Source organism: Aegilops tauschii, chromosome 4 (genome assembly GCF_002575655.3).
Source record: "Aegilops tauschii subsp. strangulata cultivar AL8/78 chromosome 4, Aet v6.0, whole genome shotgun sequence".
Lineage (NCBI taxonomy): Eukaryota > Viridiplantae > Streptophyta > Magnoliopsida > Poales > Poaceae > Aegilops > Aegilops tauschii.
Window position 1 is genome coordinate 250,046,875 of NC_053038.3, and position 9,752 is coordinate 250,056,626.

The following is a 9,752-nucleotide window of genomic DNA, read 5'->3' on the forward strand; positions in this document are numbered from 1 at the left end:
GGAGGATTTCTCCTGATCCGCCAAGGCCAGAAGGTAACCCTTCGGCCACCCGAAGTCCGGAGTATTCGGCACCTAAGGAGAGCAACAGAAAGAGTCCGGGACTGTCCGGTGCACGACCGGACGCACTGATGGGTCTTCTGGAGCAAGCGGCTATCTCAGAGGCGCATCATACTTTGATGGGTGCGGTGGTTGAGAGGATTTCATCCGCCAAAAATGGGTTGCATGAAGCTTTTATGAGCCTGCTAAAAGGCTTTGAGGTACGCAAAGTAATATATATATATATACATATATATATATTGACGGTACTGCACATGCTAGGTGTGCCCTATAAAGATAGTAGCCCCTGAGACTCTGGTTGCTGTCCAAAGGCGGCAAACAGAGGATCATAGTCCCAGGTAATGGTCATGCTGCTTTCATGTGCAGGCGGCTGAGGGTCTGGTGGCTGGCCGGACTGGTGAGTTTGCCGAACTAAGGCGGCAACTTGATGTGGCAGATGCCGACAGGTGCTTGTAAACAAGCGGCTTGACGAGGCACAGGGTATGTATTCTCCGGTGGTCAACAGATATTAAGAGGAGCATGATGCTAGTATCTATAATATGTTGTGACTGCAGATGGAGTTGCCGCCGTGGAGACCCTTCGGGCGGAGCTTGCCCGAGCCAAGGAACAAGCCAGAAGAAGTGATGCGGCCGCCCTAAAGGCGGTCGAAGAGCTAAGAGCCGAATAGGCTGCTCATCGCTAGAGCAAAGATAAAATAGCCAAGATGGCTGTTGAGCTGAAGGATGCCGCCGACCGGTATGAGCTTCTTGAAAAGGAAAGCCAAACGAAAGCGGCGGACCTGAAGAAAGCCATGGTAGCAGCCAAGGAAACCCGCTCTAAAATCAGAGCGGCGAAGGAGGAGCTTCGTCAAGCCGGAGATATCACGGCTCGGAAGCCCTTTTTGTTGCGGACGAAGTTCGGAGATCCGAAGTATGCCCCTCTGGATCAATTATGGAGTGCTGCAGACGCGTACTTGGACTTGGCAACGAGTGCTACTGATGCGACTGAGTTTTTCAAAGATAAAAAAGATCACGAAGTGGAAAAGTTGTTCTGGTCGCAGTTCAGTGCTCCAACGTGTCCGCTGCTATTAAATGAGCAAATGGCCAAGTGGGCTAAGCTCCATAGGTTGTCCGGGCTTGCCATGAGGTCTATTGTGGATCATCTTTGGCCGGAAGGACCAAGGCCGAATAGTTATTTTGGTTTAGTGCAACGATTCCTTGGTGCTGTGCCGCATATCAACGCTGTAAAGAGGTCGGCGTGCATAGAGGGTGCGCGGATGGCTCTTGCCCATGTTAAGACATACTGGGCAGAGATGGAGGCCACCGCTATTGCAACCCGGGGTCCGGCCGTTGGCCAGGTCTCGGCCGAGCACTATTTTGGAGAAGTCCTAGAAGGCGCTCTTTTAATAGAGGCTCAGTGCTCGAAGAGTATCATGTTCGAGTGACATGTATCCCAATTGTAAAAACGATGCTATTTGGATTATAAAGGTTGTGTTTATACTTTTGCCTGAAAGTATTATGATGCCTCCTGTGCGGCCGTTTATGTATGTATATAACCTGAAAGTTTGCAGTCGTCGGCTTCAGCCCCCACGCATATAATGCGGGGGTGTTCAGAAAAGCGCGTATTCACACTTGATCCAACGTCTTGGTCCATTAAGGAGGTGATAGCGCGGCGAACAAGGCAATCGGACTATATTGCTTTAACACTTTCACTTAGCCATAGACGGTGGGGCTACTATATACCCCTGGTACTTCCGCGCTTATCCGAATACGGTGTGCGTACATACGTGATCGGGAAGCCGGTCCTTCGTTAATGCGGAGGAATCGCGAAGATTCCGCTGAGTCCTCGAGTGGTTGACCAGTCTCGCGCTTTATCATGACAGTCAGTTTTCGGCTTTCTCTACTGAGGTGCTCATCCAGATGAACCAGGGCACAATCGCAGCAGTTCTACCGGTGCCACCTTAGCCGATAGGGCGGAACGTAAGGTAGCAAAACACGGGAGCTAGGCAAACCCAACTATTGACTAAAGACATGATTCAGAGCTAATGCATATAAGGCCAAACTCGCGACGCCGAACACTCCCTAAGGTATTCGGACTTTACAACATATACCAGGCTGAGTAACGCCCTTGATAATGAACCCTGAATTTCCAGGTACGTGCATTAGTCTGACGTGGCGAAATGCCAATAACGCCAGCATCCCTCTTGGTTGTGTTGAGTATCCGGAGGGTGTGAAGCAACAAGAGACAGTAAGAAAGGTTTACACAGGGTCTTAATCTAAAAAGAAACCTTTGAGCGGGGCCCTGCTGCACGTCTGCGTCTGTGTCTCCGTTGTGCCATATCCTGGAAGGGTGTAGCACGATTATCATCTGTAAAAGAGAAAAACCCAGGTGAAAGTTTTCGTGCGAAAAATTGGTTATTCTTAATGAACCATTAAAATTCAATCTAAATAAGATCAAGCCGAACCGTAGTCCTTTTTACATGCGGGAAGCCCCTAGCCCCACCTATGGGGGTATATCCATCAACCCAATCTCAGGTTTATCTGAGCTTTTACAGCTAGTGGTGCGCCGGACTCGTCTAGCCGTGTCCGCGGTCTTGACGACCGATCATTTATTCTGGTTGGAGAGGTCGTTCAGTGTTCGGCTGCTAGAGCCGCCACACATTCTTCCGCACGTAAGGAATGATCTGCGTTTCCGCTAACTATGATGGTGCCACGTGGACCGGGCATCTTAAGCTTAAGATAAGCGTAATGTGGTACTGCATTAAAACGAGCGAAGGCCGTTCTTCCGAGTAGTGCGTGATAGCCGCTTCGGAATGGAGCGATGTCGAAGGTTAATTCTTTGCTTCAAAAGTTATCGGGAGAACCGAATACAACCTCTAGTACTAGAGAGCCCGTGCAGCGGGCCTCTGGGCCTGGTATTACTCCTTTAAAGGTAGTATTGCTTTGAGTAATTCTTGTCGGGTCTATCCCCATTTTGCGGACTGTGTCCTGATATATCAAATTAAGACTACTGCCGCCGTCCATAAGGACTCGGGTGAGATGGTATCCGTCAATTATTGGGTCTAGCACCAAAGCAGCCGATCCACCGTGTCGGATACTAGTCGGGTGATCCCTGCGATCAAAAGTGATCGAGCAGGCCGACCAAGGGTTGAACTTGGGGGTGACGGGCTCCACGGCGCATACATCTCGGAGTGCGCGTTTGCTCCTCCTCTTCGTTACGTGAATCATGTTCACTGTTTTGACCTCTGGTGGGAATTTTTTCTGTCCCCTAGTGTTTTGCTGGCGAGGCTCATCCTCGTCTTCACTTGGTGTCTCCCTCCCCTTGTGTTCGGCGTTTAGCTTGCCAGCCTGCTTGAAGACCCGGCATTCTCTGTTGGTGTGATTTGCAGGTTTGTCGGAGGTGCCATGAATCTGACATAATCTGTCTAGAATCTTGTTTAGGCTGGACGGTCCATCTCTGCTGCCTTTGAATGGCTTTTTCCATTGACCGGGTCGAGAGCCCCTAAATCCGGTGTTTACTGCCGTGTTGTCTGGGCTGTCTTCATTGTTTCGACGCTTGCTTTTAGTGTGTCATGGTTTTCCATTGCCATCCCTGACTTCGGATGTGCCTGGGTCGCTGGTGCCACTACGGGCCAGCCAACTATCTTCGCCCGCGCAAAAGCGGGTCATAAGGCTTGTTAGGGCTGCCATTATCCTCGGTTTTTCCTGGCCTTGGTGTCTGGCGAGCCATTCGTCCCGGACACTGTGTTTGAAAGCCGCTAGGGCTTCGGCGTCCGGGCAGTCGACAATTTGATTCTTCTTAGTGAGGAATCTGTTCCAAAGCTTTCGGGCTGACTCTCCGGGCTGTTGGATTATATGACTTAAATCGTCTGCATCCGGAGGTCGGACATAGGTCCCTTGAAAATTAGCCCTAAAAGCATCCTCAAGCTCTTCCCAACTTCCAATTGAGTTTTCGGGGAGGCTCTTCGGCCAGTGCTGAGCTGGTCCTCTCAACTTGAGGGGCAAGTATTTGATGGCGTGGAGATCATCTCCGCGAGCCATGTGGATATGAAGGATAAAGTCCTCAATCCAGACCCCAGGGTCTGTCGTTCCGTCGTATGCCTCTATGTTCACGGGTTTGAATCCCTCTGGAAATTCGTGATCCAGCACCTCATCGGTGAAGCATAGGGGGTGCGCGGCACCCCTGTATGTGGATGTGTCATGGCATTCTGACGGTTGTAGTGTCCGGTTTTGATTCTATGCCGGAGCGCGCTTCCTAGATCCGTAGATGGACCTGGTCATACCGGCTTTTTGGTGCAAGTCCTCACGTAAATCATGTGCTGACTTATGTGCGACATCGTTAGCCGCCCTATCGCGGCCACGGGGTGGTCGATTCGGCTGATCGGCCGTATTATTTTTCGGCTGTATAGGCTCTAAAGCCTCGTCATCGAATTCAGGCAGCAGCTTGCACTTTGGATAGCTCTTTGTGTGGTGACTGCCACCGTATTTTTCTTCAGTGTCGAGCACTTTGTTCCATCTACTGTTGAGTGTATTTTGCGCGGCCTTAAGCCTTTGCTTCTGCTTCTTTAGACTCCTCGCGGTGGCAATAAGCCTTCTATGGAGGTTCTCTTGCTCCAAGTGCCTTTCCGGGATGATGTGTGCATCATCGTCCGGACTGTTCTCCTCTCCGGAGACAGGTTGATTAGTTTTACCCTCGGCGTCACCGTGGTCGGACAGCGGCTCCGTACTATGTTCGCCGTCCGCTGGTTCATCCTGCTCTGTCGCTGGGTCCATGTGGTCGTCATTTCCTTTGGAGTCGATCGGGGTATTATTCTTTCTTGTGCTGTTATCGCTGTTTTTGCCGATGCGGGATTTGGAGTGGCACCTACGTCGTCGCCTTGGTTGCTTCTCGAGGGGATTATCCTTCGCTGCATCCTTCCGTTCCTCGTCATTGTTTTCTTTCGGTGTATCCACTATGTATATATCGTGTGATGAGGTGGCTGTCCAGCGCCCTGTGGGTGGTGGTTCCTGTTCCTCTCCTGCATAGTCGTCCATACCGTCGATGTCTTCGGAGTCGAAATCAAGCATGTCGGTTAAATCGTCGAAAGTGGCTATTAAGTGGGTGGTGGGTGGGGAACGAATTTCTTCGTCATTCGCTTCCCACTCGAGCCGGACATAGTTCGACCGAGGGTCTCCTAACAAGGAGAGAGACCTTAATGAGTCTAGCACGTCGCCCAAGGGCGAGTGCTAGAAAATATCTGCGGAGGTAAACTCCATGATCGGTGCCCAATCAGATTCGATAGGGATGGACGCAAGCGGTTCGGAGCCCGTGGCCGGGGGCGAATCCAAGGGTTCAGCAACACGGGTCTCGTAGGAGGTGAAGTCAGTATTCGGCTCTAACGCCGCTGAGTGTGCGACCTCCGTGGCGGGATCCAACCATCCGTCCTCGGACGGCGTGATCTGCTCCGGATTGAGGCCGGAGTAGCCACAGGTGTGATCTCCCGAACACCGTCCGACAGCAGAGTTAAATCATGCTCGTCGTGTCTGTGTGGCGCACTTGACATGGGCTCGAATCCGTCGAAGAACAAGTCTCCGCGGATGTCGGCAGTATAGTTTAAGTTTCCAAACCTGACCTGATGGCCAGGGGCGTAGCTCTCGATCTGCTCCAGATGGCCAAGCGAGTTGGCCCGTAGTGCGAAGCCGCCGAATACGAAGATCTGTCCAGGGAGAAAAACCTCACCATGGATCGCATCGTTGCCGATGATCGAAGGAGCCATCAAGCCTTATGGTGACAGCACAGTGGAACTCTCAATGAAAGCACCAATGTCGGTGTCAAAACCGGTGAATCTCGGGTAGGGGGCCCGAACTATGCGTCTAAGGCAGATGGTAACAGGAGGCGGGGGACACAATGTTTACCCAGGTTCGGGCCCTCTCGATGGAGGTAATACCCTACTTCCTGCTTGATTGATCTTGATGATATGAGTATTACAAGAGTTGATCTACCACGAGATCGTAGAGGCTAAACCCTATAAGCTAGCCTATGATTATGATTGTTCTTGTCCTACGGACTAAACTCTCTGGTTTATATAGACACCGGAGGGGGCTAGGGTTACACAAAGTCGGTTACAAGGGAGGAGATCTACATATCCGAATTGCCAAGCTTGCCTTCCACGCAAAGGAGAGTCCCATCCGGACACGGGACGAAGTCTTCAATCTTGTGTCTTCGTAGTCCAACAGTCCCGCCAAAGTATATAGTTCGGCGGTCCGAGGACCCCCTAATCCAGGACTCCCTCAGATACCAAATTAAATGAACAGATTTATAGCGGGGTGCAGATTTGTTGTGTGCATAAGAACAGAACAGAGACAGAGGCCTCCTTGCCCATGGCTGTGTGACATGGACCGAACGGCCAGGACTGAAGCGCGGCTAGTCTCAGGCATGTGTGGGATGCAGGTGTTGGCTCGGTTGGGCCAGGACAGGATCCGTGGCGAGGCACGGCCGGGCATGGCCCAGCTACGACCATGGGTGCCCGGTGATGCTTGCCGGTGACAGGAGCAAGCAGCAACACCTGGTGCTGCAGTGGAGCGCCGGTGCGGTGCCGAAAATGGAAGGGAGTGCCACATTCCTAGCTTGGTTGGTTTGGACAGACTGAACTTCCTATGAACAGCAAGGTCGAGTCTTCTCCATGGCACACAGGGAAGACGGCGATGATGAGCAAGACAGCGACGACGGAGGACGGGGCTGCAGGGTTACGGCGTGCATGCGGAAACAGGGCCTGAGGGCTACTGCGCGTGCATGGTCGGAGTGGAGCAATCGACGGGTGCTGTGCGCGGAACCGAGCGGCTGCTGCTATAGGCATGCGCGTGCAAGGCTAGGGGTACAGGAGATCGAGGATGAGCAGAAGCTTGCCTCGGTTATGGCGGCGGCACGGCGAAGCGGAGCAACGGGGCTTGCGAGCTTGAGTGCAAGTGTGGTTGCATGCACGGGTGAGATGTGTTGGGGAACGTAGTAATTTCAAAAAAAATCCTACGCACACACAGGATCATGGTGATGCATAGCAACGAGAGGCGAGAGTGTGTCTACGTACCCTCGTAGACCGAAAGCGGAAGCGTTAGCACAACGCTGTTGATGTAGTCGTACGTCTTCACGATACGACCGATCCAAGTACCGAACGCACGGCACCTCCAAGTTCAGCACACGTTCAGCTCGATGACGTCCCGCGAGCTCCGATCCAGCAAAGCTTCGCCAGAGAGTTTCGTCAGCACGACGGCGTGATGACGGTGATGATGATGCTACCGACGCAGGGCTTCGCCTAAGCACCGCTATGATATGATCGAGGTGGATTATGGTGGAGGGGGGCACTACACACGGCTGGGAGAGATCAACAGATCAACTTGTGTGTCTAGAGGTGCCCCCTGCCCCCGTATATAAAGGAGCAAGGGGGAGGCTGGCCGTCCCCTGTAGGGCGTGCCAGTAGGAGGAGTCCTCCTCCTAGTAGGAGTAGGACTCCCCTCTTTCCTACTCCTACTAGGAGGGGGAAAGGAATGGGGGAGGTAGAAGGAAAGGGGGGCGCCGCCCCCCCCCCCCTCTCCTAGTCCAATTCGGACCAGAGGGAGAGGGGCGCGCGGCCTACCCTAGGCCAGCCCTCTCACTCTCCACTAAGGCCCATAAGGCCCACTATTTCTTCCGGGGGGTTCCGGTACCCCTCCGGCACTCCAGTTTTCTCTGAAACCACCCGGAACATTTCCAGTGTCTGAATATAGTCGTCCAATATATCGACCTTTACGTCTCGACCATTTCGAGACTCCTCGTCATGTCTATGATCATATCCGAGACTCCGAACTACCTTCGGTAAATCAAAACACAAAAACTCATAATACCGATCGTCACCGAACTTTAATTAAGCGTGGGGACCCTACGGGTTCGAGAACTATGTAGACATGACCGAGACACGTCTCCGGCCAATAACCAATAGCGGAACCTGGATGCTCATATTGGCTCCCACATATTCTACGAAGATCTTTATCGGTCAAACCGCATAACAACATATGTTGTTCCCTTTGTCATCGGTATGTTACTTGCCCGAGATTCGATCGTCGGTATCTCAATACCTAGCTCAATCTCATTACCGGCAAGTCTCTTTACTCGTTACGTAATGCATCATCCCGCAACCAACTCGTTAGTCACATTGCTTGCAAGGCTTATTGTGATGTGCATTACCGAGAGGGCCCAGAGATACCTCTCCGACAATCGGAGTGACAAATCCTAATATTGATCTATGCCAACTCAACAAGTACCATCGGAGACACCTATAGAGCACCTTTATAATCACCCAGTTACGTTCTGACGTTTGGTAGCACACAAAGTGTTCCTCCGATAATCGGGAGTTGCATAATCTCATAGTCATAGGAACATGTATAAGTCATGAAGAAAGCAATAGCAGTAAACTAAACGATCATGTGCTAAGCTAACAGAATGGGTCAAGTCAACCACATCATTCTCCTAATGATGTGATCCCGTTAATCAAATGACAACTCATGTCTATGGTTTAGGAAACTCAACCATCTTTGATTAACGAGCTAGTCAAGTAGAGGAATACTAGTGACACTATGTTTGTCTATGTATTCACACATGTATTATGTTTCCCGGTTAATACAATTCTAGCATGAATAATAAACATTTATCATGATATGAGGAAATAAATAATAACTTTATTATTTCCTCTAGGGCATATTTCCTTCAAGATGAGCAGAGGCTAGAACACGAGCTCGAGCTCGTTGCCATGGTCCTACATGACGGACATGGACTCGGACACGATGGGATCGGCGGCTACCGTGACGAATCAAACCCCAGAGAGAGAGAGAGATGGGGAGGAGCAGCTACTCACCAAGGGCTCGGGACAAGAAGACGAGGTCGGAGGCGCGACCACAGAGGCGCGAGGAGGCACTGGTTGCGGAGGTGTTCGGGTCGGTGAAGAAGAGGAAGCAGAGAAGACGACGTCGTGGAGGAGTCGATCGCGTCGGCCTTGGGTCCTTCCGGCTCTTGGCCTTGATTGAAGACGAAGAAGGCGACGAGGGAGCTAGCTGAACTTGGCGTTTCCCTGATCCGTGAAGAAGACGAAGTAGAGTAAGAAGGGGACGTTGGCGAGGGATCTCCTGGAGCCGCGCGGTCCCATGCGTGGTCGCGGAAGAATATGGAGACGTCTGCGACGTTCACGTGGAAGAAGGAAGCGGCTATGGCAATGTTCAGGATGGAGAACAGCTCGGGCTTTTCTCGGCCATGGCGTGGGGTGGAGGAAGCGGCGCGTGATCCTTATCTGGCGGCGGAAGGGCCTTGAGAGGGGTGGAATGGATAGAAGAGGAAGTCTAGGGCACCGGGGCATGATTTATCGGAGGTAGGGAGGCTGTCCCGGCCGTCAAATCAAGCTAGTTGCCGGCGTGGAGGTCTGGATGTGCGCCGTACAGGAGGAGGACGAAGCTCCTGTGGAGATGGGCTGGCTGTGCATTGTGGGCTGCGGGAACAGGTAATTGGAAGGTGGGCTTTCTCTCTCTCCCCCAATATTACTACTCTGTCTATATTAAAATGAACACAGACGACAAGGAAAATGCCAGGGAGATAGGAGAGGGTATGAGAGATATAAGAATATCCCCAGGACGCTGGAGTTATGCACTATTTGAAATAATTGGTTTGGGCATTTTTAGGGAAAGAAAATTATCGCAAGTTTGGATTAAATTCAAACT